The sequence below is a fragment of the Alligator mississippiensis genome, chromosome 11, assembly GCF_030867095.1.
Source record: "Alligator mississippiensis isolate rAllMis1 chromosome 11, rAllMis1, whole genome shotgun sequence".
NCBI lineage: Eukaryota > Metazoa > Chordata > Crocodylia > Alligatoridae > Alligator > Alligator mississippiensis.
The window spans coordinates 22,227,795-22,253,232 of record NC_081834.1 but is presented as its reverse complement, the minus strand read 5'-3'; the positions used below and the strand labels follow the sequence as shown (position 1 = coordinate 22,253,232).

The following is a 25,438-nucleotide window of genomic DNA, read 5'->3' as shown; positions in this document are numbered from 1 at the left end:
AAGAATATCATCAGCCACAATCTTGATACCTGGAAGACCTTCCAGCTCCTGGTTCAGCTTCTGCTGGAAAATTTCCAGAGCTGGACTGATCCCCATGGGGATCTTTAACCAGCAATACCTGCCAAAGGGTGTACTAAAGGTTGTCAGGTGGCTGGAAGATTTGTCTAGCTCCACGTGCCGAAACCCATTCTTGACTTTACAAACTGTGAACACTTTTGCCCTAGACAGGTCAGGTAGTACGTCTTCAATCATCGGCAGTGGGTAGTGGCTTCTTTTGAGTGCCCTGTTAAGTGGTTTTGGATCAATGCAGATTCTCCATTTGCCTGATGGCTTCCTTACTACTACTAGGCTGCTGATCCAGTCAGTGCTTTTTGCAGCTGGTGTGATGATGCCTTTTTTCTGCAGGTTTGTCAATTCTTTCTTCATTGGCTCCAGCAGGGCTAGCAGAACTCTGCGTTTTGGTAGTTGTACTGATTGCACCTGTTGATCTATTTCTAACCTAACATCTATTTGCTACCTAACATTCTGTTAAGATTAGTCAAGGACGCACTGCAGAGTAGGAGATTTGAAGAGATGGAAGCCCAAGAAGGGTGGCTGTGCCTTAAGGAAACGATCCTTCGGGCACAATGCAAGACGATCCCCAAGCGAGGCAAAAGAGGGAAAGGGGCCAGGAGGCTTCCCTGGCTGACCAGAGAAATCCAGAGCAGCCTAAGGGACAAAAGGGGAGCACATAAAAAGTGGAAACGGAGAGATCACCAAAGATGAATATACCTCCTCTGCTCGTGTTTGTAGGGAGGCAGTTAGACGGGCCAAAGCTACCATGGAGCTGAGGATGGCAACCCAAGTAAAAGACAACAAGAAATTGTTTTTTAGATATATAGGGAGTAAAAGGAAGGCCCAGGGAGGAATAGGACCCCTGCTAAATGGGCAGAAGCAGTTGGTGATGGACAGGGGGGACAAGGCTGAACTCCTCAACGAGTTCTTTGCCTCAGTGTTCCTAAGTGAGGGGCACGACAAGTCTCTCACTGGGGTTGTAGAGAGGCAGCAGCAAGGCGCCAGACTTTCATGCGTAGACCCTGAAATGGTGCAGAGTCATTTGGAAGAACTGGATGCCTTTAAGTCAGCAGGCCGGGATGAGCTCCATCCAAGGGTGCTGAAGGCACTGGATGACATCATTGCAGAGCCACTGGCGGGAATATTTGAAAGCTCGTGGTGCATGGGTCAAGTCCCGGAGGACTGGAAAAGGGCCAATGTGGTCCCCATTTTCAAAAAGGGGAGGAAGGAGGACCCGGGCAATTATAGACCAGTCAGTCTCACCTCCATCCTTGGCAAAGTCTTTGAAAAAATTATCAAGGCTCACATTTGTGAGAGCCTGGCAGGACAAATTATGCTGAGGGGAAATCAGCACGGGTTCATGGCAGGCAGATCGTGCCTGACCAATCTAATTTCTTTTTATGACCAGGTTACGAAACACCTGGACACAGGAGGAGGGGTGGATGTCGTATACTTAGACTTCAGGAAGGCCTTCGATATGGTATCCCACCCCATCCTGGTGAACAAGTTAAGAGGCTGTGACTTGGATGACTACACAGTCCGGTGGGTGGCGAATTGGCTGGAGGGTCGCACCCAGAGAGTCGTGGTGGATGGGTCAGTTTCGACCTGGAAGGGTGTGGGCAGTGGGGTCCCGCAGGGCTTGGTCCTTGGACCAGTACTCTTTAATGTCTTCATCAGTGACTTGGACAAGGGAGTGAGGTGTACTCTGTCCAAGTTTGCAGATGACACAAAGCTATGGGGAGATGTGGACACGCCGGAGGTCAGGGAACAGCTGCAAGCAGACCTGGACAGGTTGGACAAGTGGGCAGAAAACAACAGAATGCAGTTCAACAAGGAGAAATGCAAAGTGCTGCATCTGGGGAGGAAGAATGTCCAGCACACCTACAGCCTAGGGAATGACCTGCTGGGTGGCACGGAAGTGGAAAGGGATCTTGGAGTCCTAGTGGACTCCAAGATGAACATGAGTCGGCAGTGTGATGAAGCCATCAAAAAAGCCAATGGCACTTTATCGTGCATCAGCAGATGCATGACGAATAGGTCCAAGGAGGTGATACTTCCCCTCTATCGGGCGCTGGTCAGACTGCAGTTGGAGTACTGCATGCAATTCTGGGCGCCACACTTCAAGAGGGATGCGGATAACCTGGAGAGAGTCCAGAGAAGGGCCATTCGTATGGTTAAGGGCCTGCAGACCAAGCCCTATGAGGAGAGACTAGAGAAACTGGATCTTTTCAGCCTCCGCAAGAGAAAGTTGAGAGGCGACCTTGTGGCTGCCTATAAGTTCATCACGGGGGCACAGAAGGGAATTGGTGAGTATTTATTCACCAAGGCGCCCCCGGGGGTTACAAGAAACAATGGCCACAAGCTAGCAGAGAGCAGATTTAGATTGGACATTAGGAAGAACTTCTTCACAGTTCGAGTGGCCAGGGTCTGGAACGGGCTCCCAAGGGAGGTGGTGCTCTCTCCTACCCTGGGGGTCTTCAAGAGGAGGTTAGATGAGCATCTAGCTGGGGTCATCTAGACCCAGCACTCTTTCCTGCTTATGCAGGGGGTCGGACTCGATGATCTATTGAGGTCCCTTCCTACCCTAACATCTATGAATCTATGAATCTATAAGATATGGAGACATATTCAAAGAGTCCAGTGCCCTAGAATATGTCTCCATATCTTAACAGAATGTTAGGTAGCAAACCTAATGACTGTTCTTGCTCTTCTGTGGCCTGGAGGATGTTGTGGTGTTGCACTGTAATTGAATCCATGGCCTGTGCTGCCCAGCTGCCCAGCAGTGGATGGGTGTTCACCCTGTCAATCACTATAAATTCCAGGCAGTACTGTTTCTTGTTGTGTGGATTTATTATAGTCAGCTGGAACTTTCCCAGTGGCCTCATAGTTGTTTTGTTATACATTAACAGCACTTGGTGGCATTTTGTCATTCTGATGCTGCTACTCAATAGAGTCACAGGAAGGACATTGCAAGTGGCTCCACAATCCACCTGGATCTTATAGGTCTTTACTCTAGGATCATTGCTGCAAATATAGCTGAGTTGAAACAACAGTAAGCCTATTTTAATTCTGTTTTGATGTTTCGCTAGATCTGGCCTGGGAGGGTGTTGGATCAGGCAGGGGATGGGAAGTCAGCCCAGTTTCGACTTTCAAAACATTTTGACTAGCCTTGTTTTGTTTTGAGATTGTTTTGACGCCCTTTGTTTTGTTTTGATTTTGCTGTTTCGACCTAAAAATGAGTCGAAACTGTGTTGAAATGAAATGGCCTGCGAAATTTTGCCCAGCCCTACCTGTGAACCTGCTCCATACATGTGGCTGTTGATATCATTTTGATTCTTTGTTTAGACAACTCTGCTGCCCTTGCAATTTGGTGACACTTTTCCAGGGTTAGATCTACCTCTCTTAGTAGTCTGTCCCTCAGGGCAGAGTTCCATGTGCCACACACAGTCCTGTCCCTGATTAGGGAGTTTTTTTATGCCAGAGTTTTCAGTGCTATGATGTAGGCCTCTATTCCTTCCTTTTCCTCTTGGTTTCAGGTGAAAACCTGATATTTCTCTACAGTCTCATTTTTTCTGGGGTCACAGTATGCATCACATGCTTCTGTTAACTGTGTTAGTGTGTCAGGGTTCCCTGGCATCAGTGTTGGACTTACTTCATGGCCTTTTTCCTCCACTAGATAGTAAAACAGCTTTACCTTCATTTTCTCTTCTTTATCAGCCATGGCTAACTCTGTATACAAACTGAATTCTTGCTTCCATTGTGTCCATGCCTGTGCCAAGCTCTTTGTGTTGAAATTCAGTTGTCCTGGGGGCTTCAGTCTCTCTGTGCTTCTCACAATCTGTTTGAATCACTGCTGGGGCCCAGGTCTCTCTCTTCTCTTGGGCTTCCTCACAGACTTTCTGCTGCCACCATGTTTCATGTGACCCTGTATGGGTAATCAAGGAACAGCTCCCTACTTAATATAAACAGTGTCTTTATTATAGAAGGACACTGAACTTGGATATGAGTTTAAACCATACATGGTTCAACTGAAGTAGAAACAGGGGAAAAATAGATTTTAACTCTCAAAATGTAACGTTTAGAAAATGTATAGTCTTTAGCCTGTGTTATTGACAACTGGAAACAGGACAGTTTTATACCAGACTTGTTGACTAGATTGATGCTTAACTGAAGGGCAGGCAATTTCTGAGTAAGCACTGAACTGTTTGGTAATGGAGTTTGTGTTTGGCAACTCCTAAAAAGGCTCCTTTCTTCCATGGCCCAGCCTTTCTTATGCTGTTAGTTGCTGTTGTTTTGCAATCCTGGCAGTACTTCCATACATCTGTCTCAGGCTAGTTAATACATGCATGGTTAGTTCAATACTGTGATATGGTGAGTCATGAAAGAGGCCTAGTATTCCTGGAGTTAATGCTATGAAGCCTCTCTCCCTAGGATGTATTCAACAAAAGTCTTCTGGTATATTTAGATACCATCTGGTCTTTGGGAAATGGTAACTTTTTGAGGAGAGCAGTAGAAATTCTAGCATTCTTGTACAGTAAGCTTCTATTTCAGATAATTTCCAATATCTACTCTAGTGACTTTAATGACCTTCTCTAAGGCAAATGCTTGAATTGTAAAAGCATACAAAAGATTAATCACTTTATCAGAGAAATAATAATAATAATAATGATAATAAATCCCTGTTACAACATGAAAAGGAATCCAGTGCTCAATGACATGCAAGTAAGGCTGCAAAAGAAATGTAGCCCTTTAGTGGGAGTGTAGTTTAAGGAGAGTGGAGGAGCAAAACCCACTGGGCATTACAGTGGATCTCTAGTTCTAACAAAATTATATCGGCAAATTGCATGCATAAGATCACTCTACCTGAGGGCTATTTAAATGGCAGCCTGCAAACCTCATACATCACCCAAAAGTTTAGATTACTTCCACCTGGATGCCACTCCCCACCACTACCCTGGCTAAAGCAGCAGCTCTCTCTGCCCCTGCCCCAGGGATCAGAGCAGTACACCTAGGCAAGGGGGCAGATATGAGGAGCCACAGCAGGAAGGTGTGTAGTGCAGCGTTTCCCAACCTTTTTCACCCCATGGCGCACTTACTTAAATAAAAAAGCACCGCGGCACACCAGATGCAGAGTGGGGCGGGGGGTAGTACACAGCAAGCCGGACACCATCAGAGTGGGGTGGGTGGCACGCGGCCAGCTGGATGGCATCTTGGGCTGGAGTCACACCCCCTGCTTGGCTGGTGCCATGCTCTCCTTCTGTCTGTGTCCGCAGCAGCAGCAGGCAGAGGGCGTGGCTCCACCCAAAAATGCCCTGGCGCACCTGCCCGTGCCTGATGGCACACCAGTGTACCATGGCACACTGGTTGGGAAACCCTGGTGTAGTGTAGTTGGGTGCAGAGAACATCAGTAGAGGGTGTGTGGTGCAGTGAGGGGTGTTGAAACAGCAGTGGGAGACAAGAACAGGAGTGGGAGGGTACATAATGCAGCAGGTGGGCATGAGGAAGAGCAAGGCAGGGGTGCATAGTGCAGTGTGGGGGAACTTGGAAAAAAGCAGTGTGGGGGAGGTGCCCAGTGAAGTGGGGGGCACATTTCAATACTGTTGTCATCTAACAGCACCTCTGCATGAAGTTCAGAACTAGGTGTTGCATGGGAATGTTTAACGAAGGATAACCCAGAGCTGTCAATGGTTAATTTTGGGTATGAGCTGAAGAGAAGCAAAAACATCACAGAAGTATACTAAGAAGCTTGAGGTTTAGAAGACAAGTATTTTCATAAGTGTTCTTTGCATGAGCTGTCAGACCTTGGCACATACTGCACGTGGGTTTGCATTTTTAGGTCATTCCAATTAATCAGATGTGCACATGGGGGAAGCCAAGGCTTCTGTCAGTCTGGTTAATGAGATCTTAAAATAATTTTAACTCATTTTGTAATGTAGTTTGCTGTTTATTGTAAATCAGAAATTGTGTGTGCTGGGCTCCTGTGAAACCGTGCTGTTTTTTGGTGATTTCAGGATATCGGGAAACTGAAATGTTTGCATCTTACTTAAATTGTCTGTCTGGGAAAAAAACGTGCAAGAATGGGGGGAAAAAATGAACAGATGGGAATAATTTATAACATGAACATGGGGATTTACTGGCTTTTTTGCTAAGAATCAGACTGGTTTTAGTGCAAAAAGCATACAGTGACTGGGCCTCCAGCACTCATTTTCTGTATGCACCTAAATAATCACTGAATGATAGAAAAGGAGGGCTGGAAAGGAGGAACTGCAGGAGATAATCTAGTGCAACCCTCTGCTAGAGGCAGGATCATCCCAGCCCATTCTAGACAAATATTTATCCAACTTACTCTTAAAAATGTCCACGGATGGAGATTCTACAGCCTCTCTGGGTAGCCTGTTCTAATGCGTAATCACCCTCAGTGAGAGAGTCCTTTTTCATATCCAAAAAAAACTTCCCTTTTTGTAACTGAGACCATTGTTTCTTGTCCTGTTCTGTGGAGCCATAGAAAATAGTCTGTCACTGTACTCCAAGTAACCACCCTGCAGGTATTTGAAGACTGTTATTAAATCTCCCCACAGCCTTCTATTCTCCAGACTAAATAGTCCCAGTTTTTCTAGCTTTTCCTTGTAAATCATGTCTAGACCTCTAATAATTTTTGTTAACCTTTGTTGGACTCAATTTTGTCCAACTCTTTTTTGAAATGCAGTGCCGCAAACTGGACATAGTACTCAAGGAAAGGCTTCACCGGTGTTGAATTTCAGATATAAACTGAATAAAGAGCTGCTGCAAATACATCAGTCAGTTCATTATATTTTTTAGGGTGACATCCCTAGGCAGATGGATAAATTTTAGATTTAAAGGATACATAGGCTTTGTGCTTGCTCTTTGGGTAGGGAGGAATTTCAGTCTAAATGTATCAGTTTAATCTTCTTAATGAAACAAGATTAAATTGTCAATATAAAATTATTAAATTATAGATATAGTCTCTTCTTGAAGAGAGATTACATTTTATTTTCTACATTTTAAACCTAACAGGACTGGCATAGTGGAGTCAGATTGTCTTAGTAGCTCAACAAGTGTCAAAGAACAGGATAAAAGGCAGAATTTACAGTCTTTACAAAACCTCAGTTGATTTGAGTGAAAGTAGCACTTGTCTTTAATTAAAGATCTAAATTAGTTGTGTAGAACCTAGGAGTTTTATTTAGTGTATGTGTCAATTCAGTTTAAAATATAAGACCTGGCATTTTGTCTTTCACCGCATACAATACATTTCTGTGCTTAAAATGTAAATACAGCAATCTACAGATTTCATTTGAAAAAAAATGCAGTGCTTGATTCAGTACAAACCACAGCATGGAAGCCAAAAATATTTTTTGCTGAATCAGGCTCATGCTTTTAACCCTGCTTATTACATACATGCCATAACAATCTGAGTCAGTCTGACCAAATTATCTTCACTTTTTAATTTTTTTTCAAGTGTTCTGGAATGGCAGCTCCTCGCTAGGTGTTATATTACCAGCAAGTAGTTATATTACCAATTGGAAATACAAAGAAACTGTGGAGATGGCATCCTTCCCCCCACCAGCTGATGGTGCCTAGCCCACCCCTTGAGGTGGGCTACAGTTGTTACTGGGAAGATGTATAGGAAATTACTAACTCCACTCCCTTGCTACACAATGAAGAAGAATGCTTTGTATTTGAAATCTTGTCTAACTTTATCCTAACTATGCAGTTGGTCCAATAAAAGATATCACCCCCCAAAATCCTTGCCTCTCTATTTGTAGTTTATATGATTATACAATTTATCATTTATCAGGGAGAGGCACCTACTTTTTTCCATCACCCAACTGTGAGTAGTCCTCCAGTAGGGAGGATACTCAACTAGGACATAGGGCAGCAAGTCCCTTGTCAAGTACATATGTAAGTATTTACTTCTAGTGGAACAGCTCCTACAGGAGAGAGTGGGGAAGACCTAGGAGCATAGACAACAGGTGGGTTACAGCACCCAGCTGGGATGTAGTCAAATGAGGTGAAAGTCCCAGGTATGAATCAAGCTATGCATGGTTTTATCCTTGTTCTACCAGTGTGGATATCCTGTTGTACCAATGTCTAGAAGGTATTCAGGGGTGCTCATGGTGCTCTTGCTCTTTCTAAATTTTGATCAAAAGTCCCATACGTTTATTTTAACTTTTTTATGTTCCTAGACAACGTTTTGGTTCCAAAAAGACAATTTCATCATAAAATACCTGACTAGCTTTAGCTTCACTGTCTTCACTCAAGCAAACTTAATCCATTAAAAGAGACAAAGGTCTAAACTAATCATGTAGTTATTTTGCACAAATTATTCAAGGTGTCTAGATGATGGCATCCAGTCACTGTATAATTAGTTTTTGGGATAGGTTAGAGATGTAGGTCAACTGTGAGAGCAGTTTCATCACCATTTATAAAGGATTATAAAGGATTATAACCAGGTATCCTTAAAGTATTAATTGCTTTAAATATGCAGCCTGTTTGAAATACAGGCCAGGTTTCAAAGATAAATTCAATGCAATGCCAAGATTCATAGATTCATAGATTCTAGGGTCGGAAGGGACCTCAATAGATCATTGAGTTCGACCCCCTGCACAGACAGGAAAGAGTGCTGGGTCTAGATGACCCCAGCTAGATGCATATCTAACCTCCTCTTGAAGACCCCCAGGTTAGGGGAGAGCACCACTGTCACAGGGCACCTCGGTGCTCTGCTCCTAGAGAGGAGGAACTGCCAGGGAGAGAGCCCTGGCAGGATACTAACAAGCACAGCTGCGGGTTGCTGGGGCAACTAAGGAGAGTCAGCTGGCCAGAAGGGGGCAGGGCCTGGCCCTTATAAAACCCAGGGCGGAAGCTAGGCTAGCAGTTCCCTGCCAGCAGCCACAGAGGCAGGAGCTCCTAGAGCTAGGAGGCGAGCACTGTAGGAACTGCTCTAGCTGAGTGAAGGAGGGCAGTTTGAAGAGGTTTGAGCACCAGGGTTTAGCCAGGCGATGTTGAGTTAAGTTGTGGCCAAGAGGTGTGTGTTTGGTTGTGGTTGTTTATTACACTGGTGGTTTGGGTGAGGCTATAGGGGTTGGAGGAGGCCTCATAGGGGGCTCACGGTAAAGTGGGGACCCCGGCGCCAGTGAGGGCGCACTAGGCCCTGAGAGTTGCAGGGCAGAGTTGTGGGGTCAGTTAAGCTCAGAGAGGAGCGGTTGAACCCCAAGGGACCCACAGGGGTGTGGAGCCCTAGCGCCAGCGAGGGCACAGCATACTCAGAGGGAAGCCCAGCGGCGTGGGAACCCTGGCGCTAGTGAGGGCACAGTATCCTTAAAGGAGCCTCATGGCGGAGCGTGAGGACCCCGGCGCCCAAGGGGGGCGCAGCAAGCCCCATAGGGGGGCCGTATTATTAGGAGCCCAAGAGTGGGTGTAGCAAGCCCCAGAGAGGGGGCAGTATTGCTGAGGAGACCTACTGTGGGCACAACAAGTCCCAGAGAAGGGGGACTATTGAGAAGCCCAGGATAGGTGTAGCAAGCCCGGGTAGTAGGCTAGTGCTGCAATAGACCTCAGACAGGGGCAGGGTGCTGCACTGGACCCCGACGAAAGGGTTTAGCAGTACAGAGCCTAGGAGAAGGGCAAAGTGCAGCGGTGGTCCCCGGCAAAAGGGGATAGCAGCACGGTGCACTCGGAGGAGGGAGGTTAGCAGTGCGGTGGGCCTAAGAGAGGAGGGCTTGGTAATAAGTCCCAGAGCGGACAAGGGTCCTGGAAAGAGATGACACTTTAGAGAAGGCCTAAAGTCGGCCTCGAGAGTCCCAAGAGAGGGGCAGTATACTAGAGAGAGCCCTGAGTGGGCACAGAGAGGGGGAGCCCAGGAGGGGGTGCTTCCATAGAGCGTACGGAGTAGGCCCGAGGGAGTGGGCGAGTTGATTTGCGACAGGACAACGTCTAGAATATCTGCGAGGCTTGGGGCGTGGTATTAGGGGTTGGTAGGAGCCAAACGTGGCCCTAAGGCTAGGGTGCCTGGGGAGCACCCGTCATACAGGGAGACCCCCGGGGGGGTCTAGGAGAACACGGGGACGGAGGTCCCAATTAGCCGTGCCCAAGGAGGTGTAAGGCAGCCTCCCGAACCTACTGAACATCAAAGACGTGGTGGGCGAGAATAAGAGGGTGCCCTTGGGCCGGACTTGACATGGTGAGAGGGACCTCAGGGAGATCACGGCCCTCCTGTGGGACTCCACCGTGACAACCACCTCCCTTGGGAGCCCATTCCAGATTTTGGCCACTCTAACTGTGAAGAAGTTCTTCCTAATGTCTAGTCTAAATCTGCTCTCTGCTAGCTTGTGGCCATTATTTCTTGTAACCCCTGGGGGCGCCTTGGTGAATAAAACATCACCAATTCCCTTCTGTGCCCCCGTGATGAACTTATAGGCAGCCACAAGGTCGCCTCTCAACCTTCTCTTGCGGAGGCTAAAAAGGTCCAGGTGCCCTAGTCTCTACTTATAGGGCTTGGCCTGCAAGCCCTTAACCATAAGAGTGGCCCTTCTCTGGACCCTCTCCAGGTTATCCACATCCCTCTTGAAGTGAGGTGCCCAAAACTGCATGCAGTATTCCAATTGTGGTCTGACTAGCGCCCAATAGAGTGGAAGTATCACCTCCTTGGATCTGTTTGTCATGTATCTGCTGATGCACGACAAAGTGCCATTAGCCTTTCTGATGGCTTCGTCACACTGCCTACTCATGTTCTGCTTCCGTTCCAAGCCTTTCCGCTTCCGTTCCACCAAGCAGGTCATTTCCTAGGCAGTAGGTATGCTGGACATTTTTCCTCCCTAGGTGCAGCACTTTGCATTTCTCCTTGTTGAATTGCATTCTGTTGTTTTCCACCCATATGTCCAACCTGTCCAGGTCTGCTTGTAGTTGTTCCCTGCCCCCCCGCGTGTCCACTTCTCCCCACATTTTTGTGTCATCCACAAACTTGGACAGAGTACACTTCACTCCCTTGTCCAAGTCGCTGATGAAGAAATTGAAGAGTATCGGTCCTAGGACTGAGCCCTGCGGGACCCCACTGCCCGCACCCTTCCAGGTCGATACCAACCCATCCACTATGACTCTCTGGGTGCAACCCTCTAGCCAATTCGCCACCCACCAGACTGTGTGGTCATCCAAGTCACAGCCTCTTAACTTGTTCACCAGTATGGTGTGGGATACCATATCAAAGGCCTTCCTGAAGTCTAAGTATATGACGTCAACCCCTACTCCTGCGCCCAGGTGTTTTGTAACCTGGTCATAAAAAGAGACTAGATTAGTCAGGCATGATCTACCTGCTATGAACCCGTGCTGGTTTCCCCTCAGCATTTTTCCTGCTGGGCTCTTGCAAATGTGAGCCTTGATCATTTTTTCAAAGACTTTGCCAAGGATGGAGGTGAGACTGACTGGCCTATAGTTGCCCGGGTCCTCCTTCCTCCCCTTCTTGAAAATGGGGACCACATTGGCCCTTTTCTGGTCCTCCGGAACCTGGCCCGTGCACCACAAGTGTTCAAATATTCCCGCCAGTGGCTGTGCAATGATGTCGACCAGTGCCTTCAGTACCTTCGGATGGAGCTCATTTGGGCCTGCCGACTTAAACTCATCCAGTTCTTCCAAGTGACTCTGCACCATCTCAGGGTCTACGCATGGTAGTCTGGCGTCCTGCTGCTGCCTCTCTACAACCCCAGTGAGAGACTTGTCGTGCCCCTCGCTTAGGAACACTGAGGCAAAGAACTCATTGAGGAGTTCAGCCTTGTCCCCCCTGTCCGTCACCAATTGCTTCTGCCCATTTAATAGGGGTCCTATTCTTCCCTGGGCCTTCTTTTTACTCCCTATATAGCTGAAAAACAATTTCTTGTTATCCTTAACTTGGGATGCCATTCTCAGCTCCATGGTAGCTTTGGCCTGTCTAACTGCCTCCCTACAAGCACGAGCAGAGGAGGTATACTCCTCTTTGGTAATCTCTCCGTTTCCACTTTTTATATGCTCCCCTTTTAGTCCATAGGCTACTCTGGATTTCTCTGGTCAGCCAGGGAAGCTTTCTGGCCCCTTTTCCTCTTTTTCCTCACATTGGGATTGTCTCCCTCTGTGCCCGAAGGATCATTTCCTTAAGGCACAGCCACCCTTCCTGGACTTCCATCACTTCAAAACTCCTACTCTGCAGTGCGTCCTTGACTATATAGAACTATATACTCAAAGAACTATATACTCAAATCCTTACACATTATGTGAATTAGGGAAGATTCAGTTCCCAAAATTATGTCTAAAGATATGGTGATGTTAGAGCGATGTTGTAGCTGTGATGGTCCAGGCAGGCAGCTGGTGTTGATGTTATACAAGAGGCAAGGATTTTTTGGGGGGTGATCTTTTATTGGACCAACTGTATAGTTGCAATGAAGTTAGACATGCTTTTGAAGGCAAAGCATTCTTCTTCGGGTCCCTGAAAATGAAGAAGAATCCTTTGCATTCAAAAGCTTGTCTAACTTTATCTTAACAACTATACAGTTTTTCCAATTAAAGATACCACCCCCACAAAAAATCATTGCTTCTGAAAGATGGTCCTTTTAGCACTTTACCAATTCAGGTCACTGCATACTTAGATCATAAACTGCTTACTAATTACACATTATATGATTATTAATTTGCTAGAGGATACATATATACAGTTGGCCCAATAAAAGATATCACTCCCAAAAAAGCCTTGCCTCTAGAGGATACAGGTATCAGTTGTTCCATGCTTAGGAAAATTCAGTGCCACTCAAGAAATAGTATTGGCTTACCTGAGTATCTCTGTTCAAAGCGATCAATATGTGCTTCCTGACCATAGTGTGGAAAGGAACCAGAGATGCTTATTAAGATGATTCTGCTGGTCAAGTTCATTTATTGTCTAGCTTTTATGTGGGGGTTTTCAGAAGTGGTTTCAAGCACAGTTCCTTTAAAAAGTGTATTTCTTAAAATAATAGCAAAGCCATGTCTATTTTTTGTAGTCTTTAACATTTATGAATGTACCCAGTTGGAATTCCTCTGAAATCTGAATCTTTCCTGTGGTTCAGATGAACTATATAATAATACTCCAGATGAGAAAGGAGGAGCTGTGCTCATCTGGAAATCATACTCTGTGATTTTTTTTGTTGACCTGATCTCAATTGTCTCAAAATATTTTAGTCTGTAGAAGGCTTTTGCATTATAGCTACGTTCACAAAAAGCTAAGAACCAAGTAAAAAAAAATCTAAGCCCTGATGTACATGTCATGTTTTCTTTGTCCTCTTTCAGGTAAAACTCCTTTTGAAATCAATACGAGGAATATAGAATTTGGCCCACAGATCATAGAAGGCTAGACTGGACTAGAATTACATGCTCACTAAAAACCTAAGGAGAGTAAGATTTCACTTTATACCCTCTTCAGGCTACAAGGCTCCTAGTCTGAGCCACCAAGCAGGCGCAGTCTGTGCCCCTTATTCCTTTCTGGAGCAGCGAAGGGCAAAGCCTCGATTCCATCCTTTGTACTGGTTGGCTAATACAAAGCTTGTCATAATTTGCCACCAAACTGATCACCTTTCTTCTAATATCAAACTGCCCCAGTTGCCATTGATGGAGATACTTTATCTGGACCCTGTTCATTATAAATGGGGGGACATCCTGGAAAGTGTTCCTTTGTATATCCACTATAGCCCAGACCAGTTAGTCTTCCGGATACGTTACATAAGCCCAATCTTGTCCCCACATGTGAGGAGATTATTTGAGTTGAAGGGGGATCCTTCTTCTCGAGCATAGGAGGGTCAGGCATTTCACTGGGATGAGCTATTTATTTGTTGATGTTATTTATAAATTTTGATTTGAGACTGTAAATATATCTCTTGCCTCCATGCTTTGAACCTGGGACGACAGCCTAGGGGGTCAGTCATGCTTTCATGCAATATCTTCATTAAATTCTGTGGTGCAGTATCAGACACCTATAGAGTGAATAGCATTTTTCCTTGTAATAAATATTTGTTCTACCAGATTCTCTTCTGATAAGACTGTTTTTTACCACCTCCACCAGAGAACAGCAGATTTCTATTTTAAATTATTGGAGTGGGTGTCTGTGAGTCATGAGGCTAAATCTCTCTTCAAATAGAGACAGCCAGAGCCATTGGTGATCAGGTAAGAGACTGCTCTAGGGAAAGTGTTAGTAGGAAGACAAATCCTAATTCAGTGTGTTTACTATTTTTGGAACTATAGACAACAGACCTAGCTCTGTAACTGCCATGGAGTATATTCCACTGATTTAAGTCCTAGATGGTCAACTGGTTTAAAATGGCACCTACTCTATGGGACAGACTATCATAGGGCATACAGGGCTGGATCCTTAGCTGGTGTAAGTGGATTTAGCTGTACTGGCTTCACTGAAGAATTGGACCTAGGGTCATTAATCAAGCTGTATATAGATGCTGTCATCATGTCTTTTTATCACTGTGATCATCATAAATGGCCAAAAGCTGTTACCACTTTAAGTTGAATTGAATGGCTTTATTACAGATACCTGAATCTGCAGATACAATTTATTATTAAAATTATATTTTTATTAAAAAGTAACACAACCTAAAATCCAAAAACTGCAAGACATACAGCAGTACACCCCAGATAAGTACCAAGGGGCCCTTTGGGCATCAGAACAGGGAGGGTGGGGCACCAAAGGCACCTTCAGAGGGCTCAAGGGCCTCTATACTAATGTTAGTACCCTTCAATATCTTCCCTGGATGTGGGTGTGAAGTGTACTCTGTCCAAGTTTGTGGACAATACTAAATTGTGGGGTGAAGTGCACACTCCAGAGGTTGGGAACAATTGCAGGCAGACCTGGACAGGTTAGAAAAGTGAGCAGTACACAATAGGATGCAGTACTCCAAGGACAAGTGCAGAGTGTTGCACCTAGGGCGCAAAAATATCCAGCACATCTACTGGCTGGGAAGTGACCCTCTCAGCATCACAGAGGCAGAAAGGGATCTCAGAGTCATAGTGGACTCCAAGATGAACATGAGTTGTCAGTGTGATGGAATCATCAGCAAAGCTAACCGCACTTTGTCATGCATCAGCAGATGCATGACAAATAGAACCAAGGAGGTGATACTTCCCCTCTATGCGGCACTGGTCAGACCGCAGTTGGACTACTATATCCAATTTTGGGCGCTGTACTTCAAGAAGGATGTTGATAGACTCGAGAGGGTCCAGAGGAGGGCCACTTGTATGGTTAGGGGCTTACAAGACAATCCCTATGAGGAGAGACTGAGGGACTTGGACCTCTTCAGCCTCTGCAAGAGAAGGCTGAGAGGTGATCTTGTGGCTGCCTACAAATTCATTAGGGGGATGCAGCAAGGGATTGACGATGCTCTGTTCACCAGGGCACCTCTTGGAGTAACAAGGAGCAATGGTCACAAATTGACAGAGAACAGATTTAGGCTAGATATCAGGAAAAACTTCTTCACAGTAAGGGTGGCCAAAATTTGGAATGGAGTTCCAAGGGAGGTGGTGCTCTCCCCTACCTTGGGGGTCTTTAGGAGAAGGCTGGGTAGGCATGTGGCTTGGGTTATCTGACCCCAGCACTCTTTCCTGCCTGGGCAGGGGGTCGGACTCGATGATCTGTTGAGGTCCCTTCCAGCCCTAGCATCTATGAATCTATGTTTTGACAGTGAACTCCTAACTGAGTTGCCAAGGACAGCTCTGTTGCCTGTTTTTATCAACGTATTCACAAAAGTTATGATTCACTATTAGCTGATCCAAAAATAAATATTCTTACAGGGTGAATCATTGTTCTAAGTCCAGAGGTGTTAAGCCAGGGCTGGGTAAAATATGGCCCATGGGCTGGATCCATCCCATCAGGCACTTTGTTCCAGCCCATGGGTGCCCACCAACAATTGTATCCCACCCAGCCCTTTCTGCCCACCCTCATGGGTGGAAAGGCCCATCCCACACAGCAGAAGCTTCCAGGTGGGGCTGCTTCTGCCACTGCTGCAGCCACTGGGGGTCTTGCTTGGCTTCCTCACCATTCCACTTGCTTCAGGCACCAGGTAGAGAAGTAGCAGGGGCAGGCTGGGGGCAGGGAGCATGGGGCCGGTGTGGAGGCAGTGTGGAACTCAGGTAGGGTGTGGATGTGAGGGAGGGTGAGAGGTGTGGGGCCTCCCCACACTTCCCCACATGGTGTGCAGCCCCTGTTGCTGGCAGCACCAGCAGGCAGGGGCACTTGGTGAGCCTTGTGCCTGGTGCAGGTTCTGGTGCCTGGTGGCACGTGGCTCTGGCAGCACTGCGAATGGGAGGCAAGGAGCACAGTCTGCCCAGCCTGCCTCTATCATGCCGACTCTGCATGGCACGCATGCAGCTCCCAGACTCGCGTAGTACCAGGGAAAACTCCATGTTGGAGCTGCCTGTCTTCCCCACCCCCTGCCACGCAGGTCCTGGGGCTCTGCCAGAAGTGGAGGGGAGCTCCACCCCTGTTTGTTCACGGAGTCCTGAGAACCGCGCTGTTACCAATTGCTCTGTTACCTTAAGTTGTTTCATTCAAAAGAAGCATCACAGGTCTGGCTTAAGATAAGCAAGAGGTTTCAGAGGTGCCTAAGGGAGCTGGTTGCCTCATTCATAAGACCCTTTGAAATTTTGCTTGCCAGATCTTAATAATATGTGCAGACATATTTTATTGCATTGTTACCTCAGCATTTGAAGAAGTACAGTTCAGAAGGAGTAAGACAAGAATTTATTATTTCAATTATTTTCTTTCTCTAACGTTTTACTTTGCTGTGTATTCCTGGAAAAAAAACATTCTAAATGGTATATGATCAAATGGTTTTCACAGGTATTTATAATCATGTGTACAAGTAATTTTCATTGGGTATTTAGCCATCCTTTGTGCTCCAGATCTGTTGTTGATTATTTTTTCTATTGGAAGTCTTGTAGCTTTTAAGAACTAATTTTTTTTTCTTATAGATGCAGTGGCTAGTACCATTGTTGAAGGGTATGCAGTCTAAACAGTGTTGTTTTGACTATTTGACTCCCTTTAGTGACTGACTGTGTAAAAGTTCAAGACCACCTTGGTCTGGAGCCAGTAGAAGTGGTTCCTTTTGCTCAGGCATGCTTTTATATCCAGGAGTCCCATGTTCAAACCTTGCTACTGCCAATTGATCTAGGAATATCATGTTACAAAATGGGCTACCAGGAACTGAACTCCAAATGATAGGTGTAGATATCCATTCCACTTTAATATGCTACTGTTGATAAGTTCTCTGGGAATTTTAGTGGATTCATCTGTAGAATTTCATCTCTACTCTAGTATGCATATGAAATGAATAGATGTCACACTTCTGGCAAAACTTTTTATAACAAATTTATAAAAATCAGGGGAAAATAAGCCCCCATTTTAGTCACTAAATATCTTCAACTATGCTTTAATGTGAAAGGCTTAATTTTTTTCTTCCTTTCACCAATCAATTTAACTGTACCCCAATAAAAAAATGCAAGTGCAGTGTTCCACTCAGCTTTAGTTTGGTCCCCAAGAGCAGTAAGATGTCTGCTGGAGCCTTCAAGTTGTATGCTGGCTTGTTTATGATTTCTTAAATCTAACTTAACTATATCTTCTTCTTGTTGAATTCCTTAGAGGTGTAGCAACCTGTCTCGGTGCCCAGAGTAGCAGCCATACACAGGGGCAGCCACCGACGCGATTGCATGGCTACAATGGCAGATACATTTTTCCTCTCGCTTCCCGCTAAATCAGTACCCAGGACAGCTGCCCCAGGCTAGTTATGCCACTCTCTTAAGTTTCTGCCACTCACAGTACATTACAAAGTATGTCAGTATTTCAAGCTTTCTTTTCACCCATACATCAATGATTCCTGAAATCAGGCATGTGTTTGTCTCTGTGTACCATTCAAAAGAGGTTTTGCTTAAATACATACACCTTTTTTTAGCATTAATAATTTTTCTATCTTATTGCAATCTGGCAGGAAAATGAAGTTCAAAAAGCTAAAAGAAAACAGCTTGCTAGAATTAATGAAATAGAGTGAAAGTGAAAGGAGCAAAGAGTTATAAAATAGTAAAATAAGAATTGTAATGTGATGATTGCTATACAAAAATGAAAGCAGAAAATTTATTTGCACTTTCTACACAAAGACAGTGAGGAGTAAAAGTGTATATTCTTAACATTTCAGGTTTAAATGTACTTGAAAAGCAAATATTAAGAGTGAACAGACTTGTTTAGATTGGGGTGGGAAATTATTTCAGGTGGAGGGCCACTTAATGAAGTTTGGTGAGCTGTGGAGGGCTGCATGGGTAGCCCCACCCTTTGACAGGTGCCCTGCCCCCTGGCTGCCATCTTGGGACCAGAAGTCCCTCCCCTTGCCCCTCAGAAATACTCCTTTTGGGAAGGTAGGGTTGCCATCTTAGAATCAGAAAAAAACAAATCATACACTAAAAGTAAAACACCTACTAGAACATATCTTAATTTTATTATAAAAAATATTTTTGTCATGATTTGTGTTTGTGTACTGTATACAGCGGTGACTGCATAATAACTCAAAAATTAGTCTTTTATATTGTCTGTGGGGGGCCTGCTGGGCCGTTTGTGTCCCCAGCACTCCCCGCACTCATGAGGCGCAGGAGGGAAGCCTGTGCTTCATGAATGCGGGGAGCACCAGGGAAACAAACAGCCCAGTGGAGGTTGCGATCCTCACAGTCCTGGCCAGAGCCAGGCACCAGAGCCAAGCAGAGTGCCCCCACGCCCCATCTGCTGCTGCTGCTTTCACTGCCTGCCGGGGCTGTGCACCATAGGGGAGAGTGGGAGAGGTCTCCATGCCTCTCCCCTCTCACACTTACACTCTGCCCACCCAAGCTCCACACTGCAGCTGCCCACCATGAGTGAGGGCTCCATGCTGCAACCAGCCCCAGCCCCCTGTTCTGTGCTCCAGCCCAGCTGTAGCCCTAGCCCTGCCTCCCACCCCTCCCCATTCCCTACCTGCTGCCCAGAGGGAGCTGGATGCTGGGGAAGCCTGCAGCAGCAACCCCGCCTGTGCTAGAGGGGCCAGCCCTTCTGCCTACAAGGGTGGGAATGAGGTATAATAGGATATGTAGGTGCCTCACTCCCACCCTCATAGGTGGAAGGGCTGGGCAGGGCACAATAAAAGCCTTCAACAACCTGAAGCATGGTAACAAAGAGGATAGAGCTATACTTTTCTCAATGTTGGCAGATGAAAGAACAAGAAGCAGTGGTCTGAAGTTCAGCACGGGAAGTTTAGGTTAGATATTGGGGGAAAACTTTCTCATTGGAAGGCTAGTAAAGCACCTGGAACAGGTTACCCAGAGAGGTTGTGGAATTTCCATTCTTGGAGATTTTTAAGTCCCAGGTAGACAAAGTCTAGTTGGGGCTGGTCCTGCTTTGAGCAGGTGGTTGGACTAGACGACCTCCTGAGGTCCCTTCCAACTCTAATTTTCAAAGATTGATTCTATGAATACCACTAGGTTAATGAACAAGTATCTGCTTTCGTGTTCTGCTGCATGCTCATCCACTAATTTTAGGGTTAAAAATAGTCCTTTGTAGGACTATGTCATAGTAGATGGTTAGGTTTGCTTTATCTTTTTTCTGGACATGTGTTCACATAACCCCCCCCCCCCCCCCCCAGCCAACATGATATTAATTGGCATCCTTTTTGACAACTTCATCAAAGGCCAAGAACTCAAATAAGCATTTTGGATCAATTCTACATTCTCACCCAAATTGCCAGAATTTGACCCATTTTTTGACCAAATTCTTATCCTAAAAACAGAATTGAAGCATATAGTGGCAAATTGCCCCTAATCTTATTCTATATGTTCTGAATTACATTTTGAAAAATAATGAATCTGGAACTTTTGTTATGTCATGAATTCAAATTATAGGGAAATGAGCTATTTGAACTTGTATTGCCAAACAGGCTTCAACCAGAGAGATTAAAAATGTATTTTAAAGTATAAACCCAGATACTAAGTGTTATATCATTGTTTATAGAAGTCTTTAACACTGGCAGTCAGGATGGGTATTAGCCTTACCAAAGAGAATTGTAGAGTATCAAGTTTCTGCATGTTACAGTGGTTGTAGAAAATTCCTGGATGTTACTATTGCAATCACAGCTGCTGAGTATGTCGGGGCCCAAGGGCCCTGGTCCCCCTTGGGAAAAGGGATGTCACCTGCAATGTGTAAAACTTTCCATATGTCCATCATTTTAGTGCCCCTCTCCTCCCCCCTCAGCAAAATATAAGTTGATGCCTATGATCACAATACAGACCTTTGTTTCCCAAAATGCTTCTGTTTATTAGGTAAGTAGATACACAGCTTCTTACTTGAGCCACTCATAGTTGTAAAGGCACAACAATAGTATGTTTCAGCTTTTACCAGAGGGATTTTGGGTCTGGCACAGTCTCCAAAGTGGGTGAATTTAGCCCAGGAAGGAGTACTTACTAGGTGAAGTATCCCTCTCAAACAGTCTTTACTAGCAGGCTTCCATGCAGAGAGGATGGAGATGAGCTTTTTCTCTGTGGCGGTAGGGCTAGAAACAGTGGCCTCAAGTTGGAGTGGAGGAAACTTAGGTTGGAAATTTAGAGGAACTTTTTGACTATGAAGGTAGTTAAGCATTGGAACAGGCTACCTAGAGAAACTGTGGAATCTCCATCCTTGGAAGTTTTCAAGAGCAGGTTGAACAGACACTTTACTGAGATGGTTTAGTCAGGGATGATCCTACTTTGAACAATGATCTTATGAGGTCCCTTCTAGCCCTATTTCCCTATCATCCTATGATCCCTGTCCTGTGTACAATGGATTGCAGAATGGCCCCAGTTTTCAGCATAAAGTGTAAACATCTTTATACTAGCACATTTTAATAGGTGTAGCATATTGTAATGAATGATGACATGAAAACATATATTTTTAAACCTCTAACTTCTAATATTCTAAAATAACACCACCTTTTGATTAGAACAAGATGCTCATAGTGCTTTTCAAGGCTGATTGGTAAATTCTCCCCCAAATTTACATTACTCAAATTTCAGAAAATTTAAACATATTTGAGTACTTTCTCAAGGACTTATTTCCTACTGTGGGTGAAGGTGAGTGCTGAGAGTCATGTTTCCTCAGTCTCAATTTCTAAAACTGAGTAAAACTGTAACTTGTGGCAATTTCACTTTGCATTATACTTTAAACACCCCATCTGTAACATGGGAATAACAAGTTCCCTACTTTAAGGAAGTAAACTCAGGCATAATTAATATTTGTAAAGTGCTTTTAGATCTTTAGCTGAAAGGATATAAGTTGGCAAGTAAAATTTGTGTAATATAATTTAAAGTACATTGTGTTATTCCTCCAGGAGGAAAAAAGAAAGAAAACTGGCAGATATAGTTGCATTTTATTTATACAGCTGAGATGATGAAATTTCATTTCAAAACAGTAAGCATCAAATGCACAAAGATCCATTTGCAGCTGCTTTAATATTAATTCAGAAGCTGAATCTAATCCTTTTATAAAATATAATTGTGTGGTTTCTGAAATGGAACTAAGTGCCAATTTTCTTAATGCAGTTAGCACCATGCTTGATATTATAATAATGCTGATTTATACTCTCCTCGTGTTCTTTTATGTTATTGCTGAGCATGGAAAGAAATAATCTCTGCAGCAGTATTTGGTGTAACTGAAGATGAATATAAACACAAACATATTCACAGGTGTTGGAAGATGCTTCTTCTGAATGTGGTGGTTTGATCCGTAAGTGCCAAGAACCCTTCATGGCAGATGGGTGGAGTGTGCAATTCAACTCCATCTACAGACAGTTACAAAATAAGGGTAAGTTTTTTTTAAAGAGCTAGGTGGATGTTAATCAATCCACTTCCATTCAAATCAATAGGAGCAATATTGCTAGAACTGAGGGGGAGAGATTTTCAGTTCTAACTAGACTGTGGACTTGTGTGGATTGGGCCAAATTCATCTTTGGTGGAATGCTATTACCTGGGCTAGACTTGGCCACAAAATGGCAAAAGACTATTATGAGGAACTAGTTAGCTTTTATGTTGACCAGTTTATAAACATCAGCCAGGCCTTCAAATGTAGGGAAGCCCACATTACTAACTGAGAGAAATGATCAGTACATAAATCAACTTTCCCCCAAGAGCAAATATTACACGTGTCAGTAATGGAGGGACTGTGGGACTCTGGACCACCACTAGGTGAGTCACGGAGTATAAAGTAGAAGTATAAAATGCATTTAAACAATTAAAATGAAAAGGAAGTATGTCACTTCCAAATTAATCCAATTATCAGGTAGATTAAATCATATCCAATGAACTGGTAATTCCTTATGCTCTCTGTTTAATAGGATGGGAAATAGAAATCTTATTTAGCTATCAGACCCCCAAATACCAAGGCATGATCTGTCTCAGTGCCAACAGATCTATTTAATTTTCAGTCAGATAGCTAGTAGAGGAAAGGACATGTCACTCCTGTGTATAGCTAATACCTGAGATGACAGCTTTGATGCCAGTTAAGGTAGCCTTCATAACTTACTTGTGTTTAGGTGATAGCCAGTTTCTTCTTACACATTTCATTAATACAACTCAAGATCTGTAGGACCACAGTGATCATATATATTCTGTCCTCTGCATAACATATATGATGGAACTTCCTTGTATAGTTTGTTTTTGAAGTGGAAATACCACCTAATCTTCATTTGGACATTTTCTGTGGGAATTGCTAAATTAGGCATAGCCCTTGGTAAATTGTTTCAATGGCTAGTTCTTCCCACAGTTAAAAAAATAAAGCCATATTCCTCATACTAATTTGCCTTACTTCAGCTTTTAGTCATCATATCTTCTTATATCTATTTCTTATACATTGAGGAACCCTTTATACTAGGTACTGAAGTATTGTAAATGCATTACGATTGGATTACCCCTTAACTTTCTCTTTGTTATGTGATTAAGCTTCTTGAGGCTTTCACTGTAAGAAATATTTTCCATTCCCTTATCCATTCATGTGGCTCTCTTCTGAACCCTCTCCCGCACACTTTTTGATAATTGTGGTATTGGAAGTGAACATGATATTCGTTAGTGTGGTAACCAGTGCCCTATTCATGTGTCCAAAGATTTTGGCCACTAGATTTCATTAGCAGTTGATGTTTCCACTATAATGTAGTCCACAGGGTGGGCTAGGGAGGGGACTGTCCCCCCAGGCCAGGGAGCACCCCTGGGGCTAACCCTTGGGGAGTAGGCTCCGGTGGCACCGGATCCCCCCAGCGAGGGAGTGTAGGGGGTGGAACCGCCGGCAGGCACTTCCGGGTAGACTGGGGCGCCTGATTGGCTGTTGGGGCAGGGGTGGGAAATTCAAACTGCGGGCTTTAAAAGCCATGGCGTGACGTAGTTCCCAGCACTCGGGAACCAGCAGCGGGAAGGAGAGGATCCAGGCACACGTGTGTCTTGCACGCACGTGTGCCCCCTTACTAACTTGCTGACCGGAGGCGGAGGCAGCAGCAGCAGAGGAATCAGCAGCGGGGGCAGCAGCAGCTGATCCCCCGAAGGTAAGTGGGGCGGAGGGACCTGGCACAGCTGAGCCGGATCCAGAGGGGAAGCCCCCCGGGTCCCATATAGCTGAGCCGGTAGGGAGCCGCGCTCCCGAGCCACGCGGTGCAAACAGAGTTTGCGCAGGCGTTCGCGCCGGGGGACAAGCAGGAAGGGCAAGGAGAGAGACTCCTGTAGGGGTAGGGCGTAGACACCACACAGATCTACAAACAGCAGCTTATAGAATGGTGTCGACGAGGAGTGCTGCTAGGGCCTCTGCCCAGGGGGCCAAGCCTACCCGGGGCTGGTCTGAGGCCTCCACCCAGACCGAGCCCATGGGGGAGCTGATGTCCCCCTACCTCCTGGCCTGTGGGGGATCCCCAGCAGGGTCAGGGGGGCAGAGATTGGGGGCCCCCACACCTGTCCAGCAGGAGCCCGTCTTAGGGCTCTGGAGGCGCAGGTGAGGGAGCTCCGGGAGGAGGCTAGCAGGCTGAGGGGGATCAGGGGGGCGGAGGATGAAATTGACGGCTATTTCTTTTCGCTGCAGGACCAGGCACCTAAGAAAGAAGCATCCCAGGGAATGCCCTCCACAGCAGAGTGGCAGACGGTAACATCCAGGACCAGAGCAGCTCGCAGCGAACCGGTACCAGTTCCAGCAGTCCAACTGGAGAACAGGTACGTGGCCCTGGCGACCCTGCAGGAGATGGAAGAAGAGGAGGAAACCTTTGGGCAGGAAGCAACACCACATTCTCCGCACTCCGAACAGGTCAAGAGATCCACGTGGACCCAGAGGAGGAGGCGATGAGTGCTCGTCATAGGCGACTCTATCCTAAGAGGTACGGAAGGGCCCCTCTGTCGCTAGGACCCCTCAACATGAGAAGTCTACTGCCTGCCTGGAGCAAAGATTCGGGACATGACGGAAGTAATCCAGGCCAGGATTAAGCCCACTGATTACTACCCCATGGTCCGAGTCCGTGTGGGTACTAATGATGCGGCCAGGAGAACACCCGATCACCTGATGACAGACTACAGTGCTCTGGGCAGCGTGCTGAGGGAGTTTGGTATACAGGTGGTATTCTCTTCTATCCTACCAGTGAACGGACGTGGAAGACAGCATGAGAACTGCATTAGAGAGACCAACTGGCGGCTTCGGCAGTGGTGTCTCAAGGCAGGCTTCGGCTTCCTGGACAACGACCCGCACATCACGACGAGGGACATGCTCAGTTGGGATGGGCTTCACCTGTCCCCCAAAGGTAAGCGTGTGTTTTCTTTTAGGTTGGCGGATCTCCTCTAGAGGGCTTTAAACTAGGCTCGTTGGGGGGAGGGGAAGATGAGGGTGGGGGAAGCTGTGGACCACCAAACCATATGGCATCCACAAGGACAGCCCAGCCTGAAGAAGGAGAACATTGGGAACCTGCAAGCCATGGGGTGGCCAGCAGTATAGCACAGGTAAGCAATAAGCAGGTAAGAAATAAGGGGCCCCTTGGGATTCGGAGCTGGGGGGCAGCAAAGGCACCAGTCACAGGGCTCAAGTGCCTATATACTAATGCTAGGAGCATGGGGAACAAGCAGGATGAACTAGTGCTCCTGCTTGCAGAAAACACCTATGACCTAGTAGGGCTAACAGAAACCTGGTGGGATTCGTCCCACGACTAGGCGGTACATATTGAGGGTTATAGGCTGTACAGAAAGGACAGGGTGAGGAAGAAAGGGGGAGGGGTTGTGCTCTATGTCAATGAGCAATATACATCAACTCTCATCAAGACGGAATCAAAGGATGAAGTAGAAGGATTGTGGGTTAGGTTACGTGGGGGGCAAGGAG

At 45.7% G+C, this 25,438-nt stretch overlaps 1 long non-coding RNA gene across 1 annotated transcript; it reads left to right on the top strand.

Annotated features, from left to right (window-relative positions):
* Positions 1–3,022: 3,022 nt before the first annotated feature.
* LOC132243853 (uncharacterized) lies at positions 3,023–24,880 on the top strand. The gene is made up of 5 exons (XR_009455442.1): positions 3,023–3,106; positions 21,793–21,910; positions 24,164–24,291; positions 24,383–24,452; positions 24,711–24,880. It is a non-coding gene; the product is annotated as an uncharacterized LOC132243853 (long non-coding RNA).
* The last annotated feature ends 558 nt before the right edge of the window (positions 24,881–25,438 follow it).